The following is a 14,467-nucleotide window of genomic DNA, read 5'->3' as shown; positions in this document are numbered from 1 at the left end:
GTGGGAGCTTTTATAGTCTTGGGGACGCATGTTTGAAATCTAGAGAACCAACAGACATACAAACTCCAATCATTTGAAACCATGTGTCTCGTGTCTACACGATTCGTTGGCTGCACGATGTGCAGCAATTCTCACAAGATATTCTGGACATACGCTTCTGATCTTGGAGCAAATATCTTTCCTCTAAGCTTCTGATAACGTGAGTTAATGCACATATCTTAAACTCTATTCTAGCTTCAATAGGCAGACGGTGTAATTCACTTAGTATTGTAATAGTCCTTTCTCTGGATGGAACACCTCTCATCAGTCTTGCTCCTCTGTTTATTATGTTTTGCAATTCATTAAGTTGCACTTTGGGTAGATTGTAGTAACTAGAGTAGTCAATCCTAGCATAACACAGTTTATATAGTTTTTTTTTTTTTAACAGAATAGTCATCCAGGTACTTCTTTAAAAAAGCAATATTTCTAAGTTAATATCCAGCGGTTCTTACTACATTATCTGAGCACGGAGAGACAAATTACAGGCAAGTGATTCTCCTAGATCATATGACCCATCGGTTCTTAGTATATTATTCATTTGAGCACAGACAAAAATTACAGACAAGTAATACCCTTCGGTCATATGACCAAATACTTTACTTTAAGGGCAGCCTTTCGGGCTATACTGCCAGGAAAACCATACCTCCTATAGATCCTCAAAGTCATTTTACCGTCTGCAATCTAAAGCATTCAGCATTTCACATATCATATTGCTCGTTTATTGTCAAATCAAACATTATCAAAGCACTTAGAAAGCAAGAAAGTCTTCAGTTTCCCCTTGAAAGCCTTCATATCTTGTCTTTCGGATGACTGAAAATTTTAAATTCTAATGGGAGAAGTGAATAGAAATTTAAAAATACTAATGAGAAAAGTGTACAACAAAATGGGCTGAAAAAAAAAAAAAAAAAAAAAACCGGGGAGAAAAACAGCACCATAAAGAGGTCGGAAAGGGGCTACAACGTGAGACGGCCGTCGAGGAACCGAGAGCCGAGGAGCCAACCATCCGTGCGATTTATAGTTTATGGAGGTGGTTACAGGAATGTGGTAGTGGAAGCTAAGTATCATCGACGGCCCCACACGACTGGCCTTCTCCATACCACAGCTACCACCCAACTATCTCCCCTATACATAGTAAAGAGCAAGTGTAGGGTTTTATATATATATATATATATATATATATGATAAATTTTGCAAATTTTTACGTGTTTTTTTCATATTCAAATAAGCCATATATAATTTTGATATATTAATGTCTGGATTCTCTTAACGACCTCGGGATCAGAGCCCCAGGCGAAATCACACAAAGACAAGAGCTTGGCTCCGGCCGGGAATCGAACCCTGGTCGGCAAGCTTATATAGAGTGACTAACCCATTCGGCCACGAAGAAAGAGAATCCAGACATTAATATATCAAAATTATATATGGCTTATTTGAATATATATATATATATATATATACATATACATACATATATTTAAATAAGCTATATATCATACTCCTCTTAATATCTGGATTCTCTCTATACCTCTGGATCAGAGACCTAAGGGGAAATTAAAGATAATAGCATCTGGTCGGCCGGGGAATCGACCTGGGTCCGAGAAACTGAGACGACAGTGACATACCATCTTCCGGTCAAGCTGAGCGGCATTACCAGTCGGTTAACTATTCTGACTCTGCCCATTTCTCGGGTAGGGATAGAGGGAGTAGTCATACCCTGGTGAGAAGAGGTAACCCAAGAGGGAGCCTGCACTTAGAAACCACAGGTGCCTTGTTGTAATAAGGAAAAGAGGAGGGAGCGGGAAGGGTTGAATCTGTGCGAGCTTGCATATCTAATTATTTACATAAATATTAAGGTGTAGTTTGACGGGCCGTGTACACTAGTTACTGAATATATTCTGACCAGACACACTGGAATGATCGCTTAAAGTCCATTATAGTAACTGCACTGTCATTGAAAATAGCAACGAGAAGCAAAATTCTACTCTTGGACAATAAAAGCTTTGTTCGCAAGATATCAGCTTTATTACGGCACTTTTGAAAAGATAAATATGAATATTTTCATACGCTAGGGTCAATATTAACTTGTTGAATTCCACCCTTTTATATATATATATATATATATATATGTGTGTGTGTGTGTGTGTGTGTGTGTGGAATCTCGTATTTTTATTTTACCACTCTCTACGACTTGCGATGCATAACAGATAATAATAATAATAATAACAACAATAATAATAATAAATAACAAATGCGACTTCTCATAAAACTAAATTCAGAAAGTTCGACATTTCAACTGAGAGAGTTTTAGGGAAACACATCGCCGGGAACGAACTTAGGATTCCATTTCTTTTCTTGGGGGGGGGGGGGGGGGGCGCTGTGACAGATAAAACTACACTACGAAGACGAGACAGTGTTTTCCATTTGATTTCATAATATAAATTCCATCGAAGAGGTGAACAGCCACGTTCGTAGTTTTTCCCTCACCAAACGATAATTGCCATTACCTGATTCAACTAATTTTCATGTAGCCTACCTAATCTATTGCTATAGTGAACAAACGATAAGTTAATTTTTGGGAAAGTGGCTTGTTATTACAGAATGTTCATAGAAGTTTTATTCCAGTTGTGACCAAGTTGTGGGAATGATCTTCTAACCAGGTATCTGAATCGGTGGAACTTGAAAGTTCAAACCTGCGTGAATATTTTTACCTTGAACAGACTGCCACTTGTCTCTTTTTTATAGTTTATATACGAAAGGTTTATTTTATTTAATGCTGTCACTGTTCTTAAAATATGTTACTTTAAATATTCATTATTTCTCTTGTAGTTCATTTACTTACATCCTTTCATCACTGGGCTAGTTTTCCTTGTTGGAGTCCATGGGCTAATAGCATCCTGCTATAAAGTGATGCCCAAAAATATAGCAGAACTAATAATAATAATAATAATAATAATAAAAAGCCCCCCAAAAATATTAAAAAAAGAACATACCCATTCAAATGAAAAGAAGTGATATATTTTTTAAATTCAAGGTCCATAGAATATCATCAAGAGACAGAGAAGTTACAAAATTAAAAGTGACACAGCTGCTGTTATTCAGACAAGACATCTTTTACTAGCACTATTGATGTTGATGTTTGAAATCTTTTACCACTTTTCATAAGCCAGGGCATAATGTTTTATAACATGAACATCACAAAGAATGAAAAAACAATGCTGTTCTCTAAAGACTTGGTTATACGAGGCCTTTTGGGTGTGTGTGACTTGCAGGGGCACATTCATCTTTACTTTTAGCGTAGAATAATAGAGAGAGAGAGAGAGAGAGAGAGAGAGAGAAAGGGTGATTTTATTCAGATCTTCACAAGGGCTGGGATGTGATGAAACTATTCCAAATAGGATTAGGTGTTATTTCTTTCGTGTTGAAAACCTTTTAAGCTCACCGTAGACTACCATCCTCATCGTCAGAAAGGAGTGAACCACCTTAAGTAAAATCTCAATTGTAAATACAGTATATGTAAAATAAGAAAAAATATTGATGTAAATATACTATGATATACAGCCTATGTTAGAAGTTGCAAGATTGTAAATGTGTATTTCATAATAATAAAAAAAAAAAAAAAAAAAAAAAAAAAAAACCAGAGCAAGATCCAGGGTCAAGAAAACAGGAGATAAATTTCAGAAGTGGGGATATATCACCAATGCCCCGGTGGTGACACCACCCCCCCCACCCCCCCCCCCGGCCCATGGACCGCATGCTCCACTGCTACCCACTGGGCCTGCATGTTCTGATGTAGATCTACAGGACGCAAATGACAGAGCCATCGATTGGATACACGAGTGGTGCAATAAGATACGAATGAATTTGATTGAATGAAAACGAATGGAAGTTTGAGGCAATTGATTTAGAACCTACAACTACTAGATCAATCACGCAACCCATCTACTGTACTGCTCACCGGAAACAGGGAAATTAAATCCGGGTGTGGGTTGTCATGTTAGTCATGGTTTTGACATTTCATCAATCCAGGAAATAGATCTGGATTTTTAGTGCATACCGAATCTGGAATTTTATACCTCTTAAGAAAGGGCGGAAGTTCACCTCTTAAGACTTAAGAAATGACAGACGTTCATCTTATCCAAAATGCTACCTCTTAAGAAATGGTAGATGATCATCTTATATAAAATATTACATTTTAAGAAAGGGCAGACGTCCATCCTATCCAGAATACTAAGAGTAAAACGCGTTATGTAATTACAGAACTCAAACTCTCCAGACTCGCTATCAAAGTAAAAAATGCACTTATTCTCCGGATTAATGAAAATGTAAAATACCTGGCTTCCTGGACACACATCCAGGACTAACCTGATCTCAAGTAGTTAGATGATCAAGAAGACATCGGGCAATAAGTATATGCTTCTGCTTTTAAACTTTTAATCTAACTTGAAGACTTGAAATGGTCGCCCCCCCCCCCAACGCCAAAAAAAAAAAAAAAATATCAAGATTTACTACTAAAAGAAAAATTAATTTAAAGACCAGATGTTTTTCATATACATATGTATATATATATATATATATATATATATAAATGTTTTGTTGCTAAAAAAATCTAATCCTTTTCAAGATCACTAGTTAAATCAAGTTTGGCACTTGTTCCATGGCATTCCAAAATTTTCATAGACCAAAACAAAGTTATTCTGCATCTTCCCCAATTTATTGCAGAGTTTAACGTATGAAAGTCCGAAATTACAACAAAACAATAGACTCCAATAACGATTCAAATACCCCAAAAGTTCTGTTCAAATGCAGTCAAAATTCGTGGCAGACCCATTGGAAAACATGTCTCTTCATTATGAATTAATCTAAACATTTTCAACAATTATAACACATTACTAATATGTAAGGAAACATAAGTCGCAACTGGACAAATTTAAAGGCGGCTCATGAAGGGCAGAGACAATGGACAGTGACATTGTCTTATCAAGCACGACAATGCCCTAGACACTGACCACATTACATATGATCAGCGCCAAAGCCGCCTCTCCACCCAATCTAGGACCAAGGAAGGCCAGGCAATGTATGCTGATGACTCAGCAGATAGACCTATAGGCTCCCCCAGCCCCACATCATTAGCTCACAAAGACGGTGAGGTTGCAGCGACATAAGGAACAATCGAGTTTGAGCAAGACTCTATCCCCAGTCCGGCAATCACCAGGCCACCTCAACATGGACAGTATTAGACCATAGTTTTTTCTTTTTTATCAACGATCAATTATTACTCGAACAACGAGCCAGAATCATTACTAATTCAAGTCACAGCTCTAATCAGAATGTTTAGTTGCAGTTACACACGAAAAATACAGCAAATCAGTACGCATAAATAAATCACAGCCTTCGCAACGTAGGCTACGCATAGCAATACGCTTCTTACCCCGGTAATGTAATGATCGCTGATGAAGCAAAAAAAAATTTCAATGTTGTTGCGATCAAGAGGACAAACCTCCCAGTTAAGAAAAATATTAAGCAAAATATGCTTTTATCATCATCAATAGTTCAAAGAAGTGGGAATTTGAAGAAAACGAAGAGACAAAAGAACTGAAATTAAGATATAATAAGGAACGAACGCGAGCTAAAAAAGCATTTAGGTTTGAGAAAAATGGGTATAAAAATCTGAGAGAGAGAGAGAGAGAGAGAGAGAGAGAGAGAGAGAGATGGGGGGCCTCCTCCCGAAAAAAACCTTTTTAAGATTTTTCTTTTATGTCCGAAGGGAAATGATTAGATATGAGAAAGATGAAAGCGAAGCGTATTGGCATTAAATATAAAAGCAAAAATCTCATAGAGCAATGAAGACTAACGACATGAGAGCAATGTTATAAACGTGAAATTACTACATGAGAAACTAGGAAGCGAATAATGTCTAACTTAACTCATTCAATATAGAGTGGAGGAATGCCTCATCGGGAATGCCAAATTTCAAGTAGGATTCGAACAGAACTCCAATTGGTCGCAAAATCATTATTAGAGCCAAGACTGTATCAACTAAGGGTAGAAGAGACTCTTTAGCTATGGTAAGCAGCTCCATTGATCTCTAGTCTTGGTTAGTGTCACAGCCTCTTTGCCATGGTCTTCCACTGTCGTGGGGTACAGTTCTCTTGCTTGAGGGTACACTCGGGCGCACATTGTGTCTTATTTTCTCTTCCTCTTGTTTTGTTAAAGTTTTTATAGTTTATATTGGAAATATTTATTTCACAGTTGTTACTGTTCTTAAAATATTTTATTTTTCATTGTTTCCTTTCTTCTCTGGGCTATTTTCCCTGTTGGAGCCCTGGGCTAAAAGCATCATGCTTTCCAAAGTAGGGCTGTAGCTTAGCAAGTAGTAGTAGTAGTAGTAGTAGTAGTAGTAGTAGTAATAATAATAATAATAATAATAATAATAATAACAGTGTAGGTTCTGAAGCTTTCAAACATGCGGCCCCAAGACTGCACAACCAGCAACCACTAGACATCCATAAGACTTTAAATATTGAGGCTTGCAAAAAGAAACTGAAAATTTTCTTGGTCTCTACGTGCTTCAATAATGTGCATTTGACAATAAAAAAAAACTACGCAGTGTGATACGCAAAATACCTAAGAATCTATAGGACAAACTGAATTTGTATGTCCCCTGCGTGATAGGACGAAACCAGCCCTTAAAGTAAAGTAAGCTCCAATTCTCGAATTGGATACGACGTTCTCTAGTCTTGGGTAGTGCCACAGCCTTTATACCTTGGTCTCCCACTGTTTCGGTTTAGAGTTCTCTTGCTGGAAGGCACACTCACCACCACTATTCTATCTATTCCCTTTCCTTACTGGGGTAATTTCCCTGTTGGAGCCCTTGGGCTTAGAAATTTTTGCTTTTCCACTTTATTGGATGCCTGAACCGAGAGCAACACACAACCTTGTTAATCAGGAACTCGATTTTGTACTGGATGATTTTTGACACCTGATTAGCACCGAGGAAAACGATCCTATAGATAAGAGTAACTGAATGTAGTTAAGGAAGTATTGCAAATCTCGGCATCTTATGAGAAACTAACTCCAGTAAATGTCTTCGACTTTAATGGCTGCAAATAAACGAGCAATACGCAGTGTGAAAAGCTGAATGCCTTGGAATGTATACGATAAACTGAATTGTTTAAGGTCCTGTAGTACATGAGCAGAAAAGCAGGTCTTAAAGTAAATGTAAGTTTGGACACCGGTTTTACCTCGTCTTGTAAGGGTACAACATTTCAGAAGTTCGTACAATCTAACGTATGTTGCCACGCTCGGTAAAGTGATAACAGTTTAGCATTTTATCAGCTTTCTCAACACTCACTCAAGCCATGTTATTTAATCACATTTACACAAGGCATTGGTGTCGTAATTTACAAAGCACCCTTTGGACAAATTTATACGATTTCGCCTATACTAAATGATGTTACCTATTCTTACATGATGATCCCGATAGTTTAAGCCTGAGACTTTCTCGTGAATAGATTCTGTCACCGACACTATCTTGAAACTGGGTGAGCTATTGTAACTTTTGTTTCCATTTGTCTTTCGTAAATATGTCTCTTTACACAAGGATGAACAATATTTCATAACTCTGAAATTACCCGTTGATTTAGATGGAGCCTGAAACGGTTGAAGTGTAAATGTAATAAAAGACTACAATGAAAAGAGTTCGTAGATTGTTATCAAGGTCCTTTGCCAGGATCAAAAGAACAGGAGATAACTAATCCCTTGACAATACAAAGTGAGTTCGAGTTGAAAGAATAGTGCTGCAATTAATTCTAATAGTCATGCTTTCATTATAAGGCTAATTACTAAACATTATTACCAAAGTTTTACTCCAGCAGTGACCAGGTTGTGCAATGATTTCCTAACTTCAAAAGTTCAAACTTGCAGCAAATGTTTTTATGTTGAACAGGCTTAACATAAGTCTCTCTTTACAGTTTACGTATGAAGCATCTATTTTAATGTTGCTACTGTTCTTAAAATATTTTATCTTAGTTGTTCATTACTTCTCTTCTAGATTGTTTCCTTATTTCCTTGCCTCTGGGCTATTTTTCCTTCGGCTTTTAGCATCCAGATTTTCCAACTAGGGTTGTAGATTAGCAGCTAATAATAATAAAATATAATAATAATAATAATAATAATAACAACAACAATAACAACAACAACAACAATCTTGCTTGGGTCCACCTATCTTCGTCAACCTATGGTTTATTGCAAACTATAAAATTATCAACTTCATTCAAAACTTCAGCACAGCTGAAATAGAAAAAAATTCAACCTCACAGCCTATTCGTGAACGTACACCATAAACAAATTTATGATGTATAAAAGATCCCGTAAAAAATAAAAATGGCAACACCCAATTATCCTTTTATTATCATTATTATTATTACTTGCTAAGCTACAACCCTAGTTGGAAAAGCTGGATCCTACAAACCCAAGGGCTCCAACAGGGAAAATAAGTCAATGAGGAAAGGAAATAAGGAAATATACTACAGGAAATTTTTAAGAATAAAAATTAAAAAAAAAACATCAATAACAAATTAATAACAAATAAATAATAAATAAATGCCTGCTTTTGTTTCTATACCGTCGGTGAACCCTCCTATCTACAGTACCTTTGCATTTATTTTAACGTATACATTCCAATGCATTCAGTATTTCACGCTGCATATTGCACGTTTATTGTCAAATCCACAATATTAAAGCACTTAGAAAACAAGTCTTCAGGTCCTCTTGAAAGCCTAAATATCTTCAGTCTTTCGGATCTCAAGTGGTAGCTTACTATATTTGGGGCCACATATTTGAAAAATCTAGAACCTACAGTAGACATACATAATTTTTCCAATAATTTGAAACCATCTATAACTATTCTCGTATCAACACGATTTGTTGGCTGTACGATATGTATTATTATTATTATTATTATCATCATTATTACTATTATTATTATTAGGCCTAGTTGCTAAGCTACAACACTAGTTGGAAAAGCTGGATGCTATAAGCCCAAGGGCTCCAACAGGGAAAATAGCCCAGTCAGGTAAGGAAACAAGGAAAAATAAAAATACTTTAAGAACAGCAACATTAAAATAAATATCTCCTATATAAACAATAAAAAAATTTACCAAAACAAGAGGAAGAAAAATAAGAGAGAATAGTGTGCCTGGGTGTACCCTCAAGTGTAGCAATTATCTTGGATATTTTGACAATCCAATTCCGACACTTATAGGTTACTGTACGTATTTGAAGTAATTCTTGCTTTAATAGGCAGCCAGTGTAATTCAATTAGTATAGTATGTATCAAGATGAAGAGTGAAGCAAACAGATCCATAAGTGGAGATACAATGACATGACGAGCTGGTTATAATGCAAGAACGTGGTAATCACTAAAAAATTCCAACTGAAATTCGATACGTACGAAATGAATTATTTAAAATTGATATATTTACTAAGTAAAAATGCTACAGGTGTTTGATAATTACCACGTAATTTAATACTAATGACACCATTAATGCACATCTGAACTCATACCGGTACTTTACATATAACATCATGAATTTCAATATAATTGTGTAACTTTAAAAAAAATGGAGAGAGAGAGAGAGAGAGAGAGAGAGAGAGAGAGAGAGAAAGAGAGAGAGAGAGAGAGAGAGAGAGAGAGAGAGACTTTCCAACTTCTAAAGTTATTGAATATAGGCTACACAGATATTGCAATGTCATCATTATCATCATCATCATCATCATCTATGCCTATTGACGCAAGGGGCCTTATATAATAATCATTAAAACTACTACTACTATTATTATTATTGAAATCATTATCATTATTCTCATTAGTAATTACTATTATTATCATTATTAAAATCATCATTATCAAAATTATTATAATTATATCATTATCAAAATTATCATAATTACAGTTTACAACAAACTAATTTCTCACTCAGGCTAAACAAACCTACTTACGCTTGAATCATAATTCATGGCTAGAAAGAAAGATGGATGTAATGTGTGAACTATCGGCAGGTACTATTCCACCAGATATAACCATGAAAGCCAGCGCAGGAGACAAGCTTATCAGCCAGCAAACCACCTCCAGAGATAATGAAAAGATAAAACCACTATCGATTCACGTCAAACGAACCCATCTACCCAACTTTAACGCCCATTCTAATAAGGAGAGAGAGAGAGTGAGAGATGAGAGAGAGAGAGAGAGAGAGAGACTAACCTTCCTTCACAAAATTTTTCAAGGGTAAATTTTTAATATAAAGTTAATTAGTAAGAAATAAGTTTCAAGTTGACACGAATTAACATCATCAAACATATCAATACGCCGACATTTTAGAGTTCTTACTGAAAAAGGTCCTTTTATAATTTTCATTTTATCTTCCACGTTAACTCTTTCCCTGTAAAATAAACAATGGCTCTTGAAAGAAAATGAAATATAAAGATTTTTACTACATTCATACTTCATACTGCATCAAACTTAAAGAAATACACAAGCTCCTTCATACACTTACACGTGTTCACCAGCAGCATGTTTAAGACCCCTGCACTAAGTGACCCAGCTAAGGGCCCTGCCTTTCGTAAACTCTACTGGCATTGGTATTGTCCTCACATAGAGGGGAATATTTTGAGAGAATAACTTGCATTAAGGCTTCAGTGGTGCTTGTGATTACATTGTTGAAAATTTTAACAGTATAACATTAATTACAAACTTAAAGATGAGAGATACACGAAATAACTATCTTATTTTTACATTTTAGCTTACCGAAACATTACTAAAATTGAGCCAGGTCAGCAACTGTTCTGTCAGTTTCCTATCAAATTATCTCTTCCGTTAATACCTCTCTTATAATTCAGGTGTGGAGGTGATAATTATGCCGATATACATCCATGGATAAGCGATTCATTCATCAGAGGGGACCAAAGCCGCTTTTCAGTTAATTACTACGAGTGAATTAAAAGAAATTTGAGGTAAAATAACGCGCCTGACTAAATATATCAATCTTCCTTTTTTTCCATACTATTCATACTCAGAATGACTTCATAACCGTTGTTCGATTAGAGGTTTAAAGGCCGCTCATGAATGGCAGAGGCAAGAGACAGTAACACTTCCTTATCAAGTAGAACAATGTCCTACATATGATTAGCGCCTAAGTCCCTCTCCACCCAAGCTAGGACCAAGGAAGGCCAGGCAATGGCAGCTGATGACTCAGTAGATATACCTATAGGCTCTCCCGAAGCCACTATCCTAGCTCACAAGGATGGTGAGGTTACAGCGACCAAAGGTACTAACAAGTTTGAGCGGGACTCGAACCCTATTCTGTCGATGACCAAGCAAGGACGTTACCAACAGGCCACCACAAACCCTACAGCTACAAACCCAGTAGTGTACCTAAAGGCACGATCTGACCTTGTAGAGACCTGTAATTCAACTTTTATCTTGCGTGAATTACAATACGTCAATCTTCCTGTGTTTTGTAGCTTGCTCCACCTAGGTAAATGTTAATCTTTAGCTGAATGAAGCGCCGAAATCATTGCCTGATATATCTAAGTTTTCTATAAAAAAAAAAAAAAAAAAAAAGTTTGCCATCAATTACCTCAGGCAATTAATTTTTCTAAAATTTTCCTACCTCTGTTTATTTTACCCTTTCAAGTTTTCCTATGGAAATCTGAGTTCTCGTCTGGCGCATTTTCATGCTTCATGATATCCTTAATATTCTTCACATTTAGGCTGCTAAAAGGATACTTAAGGTTGGCCTTTCAAAGGGTTTTACCAACCTAGGATGAAAATTCCTTCAAAGTCTTCCCATCTTGATATAATTATTTGATATTGACAGATAACACACACAATTATTTTCTCCTCTCTTCATCTATCTCCAACATAACTGCTACTACCAACGGTCGTCTAACAACTACTATAGGAACTTAAAGTACTGCTTAGGTGGAAGGAGCCTCTTGCATCTTCAATTAGAAGGCCCAGTGTAACCCTCCATTGCGTCCATTCCGGGACTCGATTGCAGAAGGGTTAAAAGAATACCCTGGATTGCAGTACCTTAGCCTTACCAGCTAGGCAAGCTATCGAAAGCACCACGAGAGAGAGAGAGAGAGAGAGAGAGAGAGAGAGAGAGAGAGAGAGAGCCAAACAACTTCTAAAACCATAAAATGAAAGTAACAAATAACGTCGACACACTACAGTACTCCCCAATTTTCACACTACATAAACTACACTAGAAATTCTCCCCCGCATACATAGATTCACAAAACGTGGAAAAGGCGTAAATGTTCAAAAGTTCCAACTGAAAAACTACTGGCCGAAAACCGTAAATTCATAAGGATTAATAAATTAAAATTTGCCTTCGGTTGAAATTAATTTTTTTGAAAACGGAAGAGCTAGGCTAGATGTGCCCAAAACTGTAGGTAATTAGTAGTTTTTGGGTATCAACTATAGTTCATAATGCCAATAAACTATATAAAATATTATAATTAACATATAAATGTCACGGATTTTAAAAGCAATTTGTATTTTTTCTAACAATACAAAGCATCATACTTTAATAGGTGTATATGACTTCAGCCAAAGACGATGGTTTGTATTCATATAGTAAAAAATAAAATTACAACTTTGCATAACTATCAAAATACAATGAGAGAGAGAGAGAGAGAGAGAGAGAGAGAGAGATGGTGGGCGGGGATACACACAGGAACTCACCACACAGTTAGTGTGTGACAGGGTACACTACCTCAGACAGAGGTATACCAAGAATTCCTGTGTCCAACTGTACCTACTTCATTGATTAATTTAACAAATATATAAAGGATTTAATATAAAGAGCTTATTCGTCTTAAGTCAAATTCGAGATTGAACACAGGTCGCTTGGACTACAAGCTGAGAGCGCTTACCACTACGCTTTAAACAGGAACAAAGAATATTAATAACCAAAATAAATACACCAGTGCCTTACTTTACCATAGGAGATAATTCCTCTTACCCTTCAGGTAAACATAAAAGGGGAAGTGAAACGGGAAAGAAGGAAGGTAGGAAATGCATTCCTTCATTTTTCATTAGAACCCTTCATCCAGCACAGGAAATAGGAACACAAAATCAATGCCCAGTCCATAACATATATTTCTAAAGCAAATACCAATCAGTATGCAGCACAAATGGTGAGCAAGAGTTATAGAATAGTGTTATAAATATCTAGACAAACATATATATATATATATATATATATGTATTTGTGCAAGAGTTATAGAATAGTGTCATAAATGTCTAGACAAACACATTATATATATATATATATATATATATGAACACACGTACACATATATAGTCTATATATATATATATATATATGTGTGTGTGTGTGTGTGTGTGTATGTGTGTAGTTTGAAAGGGCAATCGAAATACAATAATTCGAAAAGGATCACACACAAAACAATGGGGGTTAACAAATAATTAAAACATGTACCACAATGTATGCCTCCAAATTAAAGTACAATAAAAATGAGAAAATCCAAACGCACAAAGACTACGCCGAAACAGACTGTGTGAATCCAGTGACGGGGGAGAGGGATTAGACATCTGGCCTAAATAATGCCACGTCTGTTGCCTAAGCTTACGAGAATCATAGTTCTGTCGTCGGGAAAATTCATTATATATAAAGCAACTATATCCTGAATAATGATCAAAGCATTCAAATACCAACAAATGAAAAATTTACGAACTTAGATGAGATAAATATAATCATTTGGGAATTATAATGTTAAACTTAGCAGAGAAAATATAAAAATGGCAACTCGCTTGAGTCCGGATGAAAAAGGCGACCATACACATACAAAAAATGAACCATACACTCCTTTGCCCCTGACTTCTTATGGGGAGAGTTGGCCTTTCTTACATTCTCACTTGAGAGAGAGAGAGAGAGAGAGGAGAGAGAGAGAGAGAGAGAGAGAATGTGTAATCCATAAGTGGTATCAAACCTAGAGCAGTCAGACAATTATCTAGATTTGAAAAATACAAAACTTTCTCATATAGGCCTACCCATAGTGTTGTTCTATTTTCCATGCAATGATATAGGATGAATAGCACATTTTTCATAAAAAGAATAAACAAGTTCTGTATCATGAAAATTACAAACAGGTCAGAGCGAAAGAGAAAATCTTGGCCTTCATGAAACAACCTTAAGGGCATGAGCTTGATGAATTCAGTCACGTGTTTTCGTAAAAAAACACTACAACTAGGCTACATCCCTTTTCAATGACGAAAAAGATTTAAGCTAGACTCTTCCGCAATGATATGGATATGAAATAAGAAAATTAACCTAAAATATTCTGTATATACAGAATAAAAATCTTTGAACTAAGAAAATCAACCTAAAATATTCTGTAT

General features: G+C 35.9%; 1 protein-coding gene across 3 annotated transcripts in view; it reads right to left on the bottom strand.

The window, feature by feature from the left end:
- The window catches only part of LOC137655700 (collagen alpha-1(I) chain-like), a 511,707-nt gene that overhangs the window by 462,832 nt on the left and 34,408 nt on the right, over window positions 1-14,467 (bottom strand). The gene's annotated exons all lie outside the window — the stretch shown is intronic.

The sequence above is a fragment of the Palaemon carinicauda genome, chromosome 16 (genome assembly GCF_036898095.1).
Source record: "Palaemon carinicauda isolate YSFRI2023 chromosome 16, ASM3689809v2, whole genome shotgun sequence".
Taxonomy (NCBI): Eukaryota; Metazoa; Arthropoda; class Malacostraca; order Decapoda; family Palaemonidae; genus Palaemon; species Palaemon carinicauda.
The sequence above is the reverse complement of the archived record's forward strand: the minus strand, read 5'-3'. Positions and strand labels throughout refer to the sequence as shown.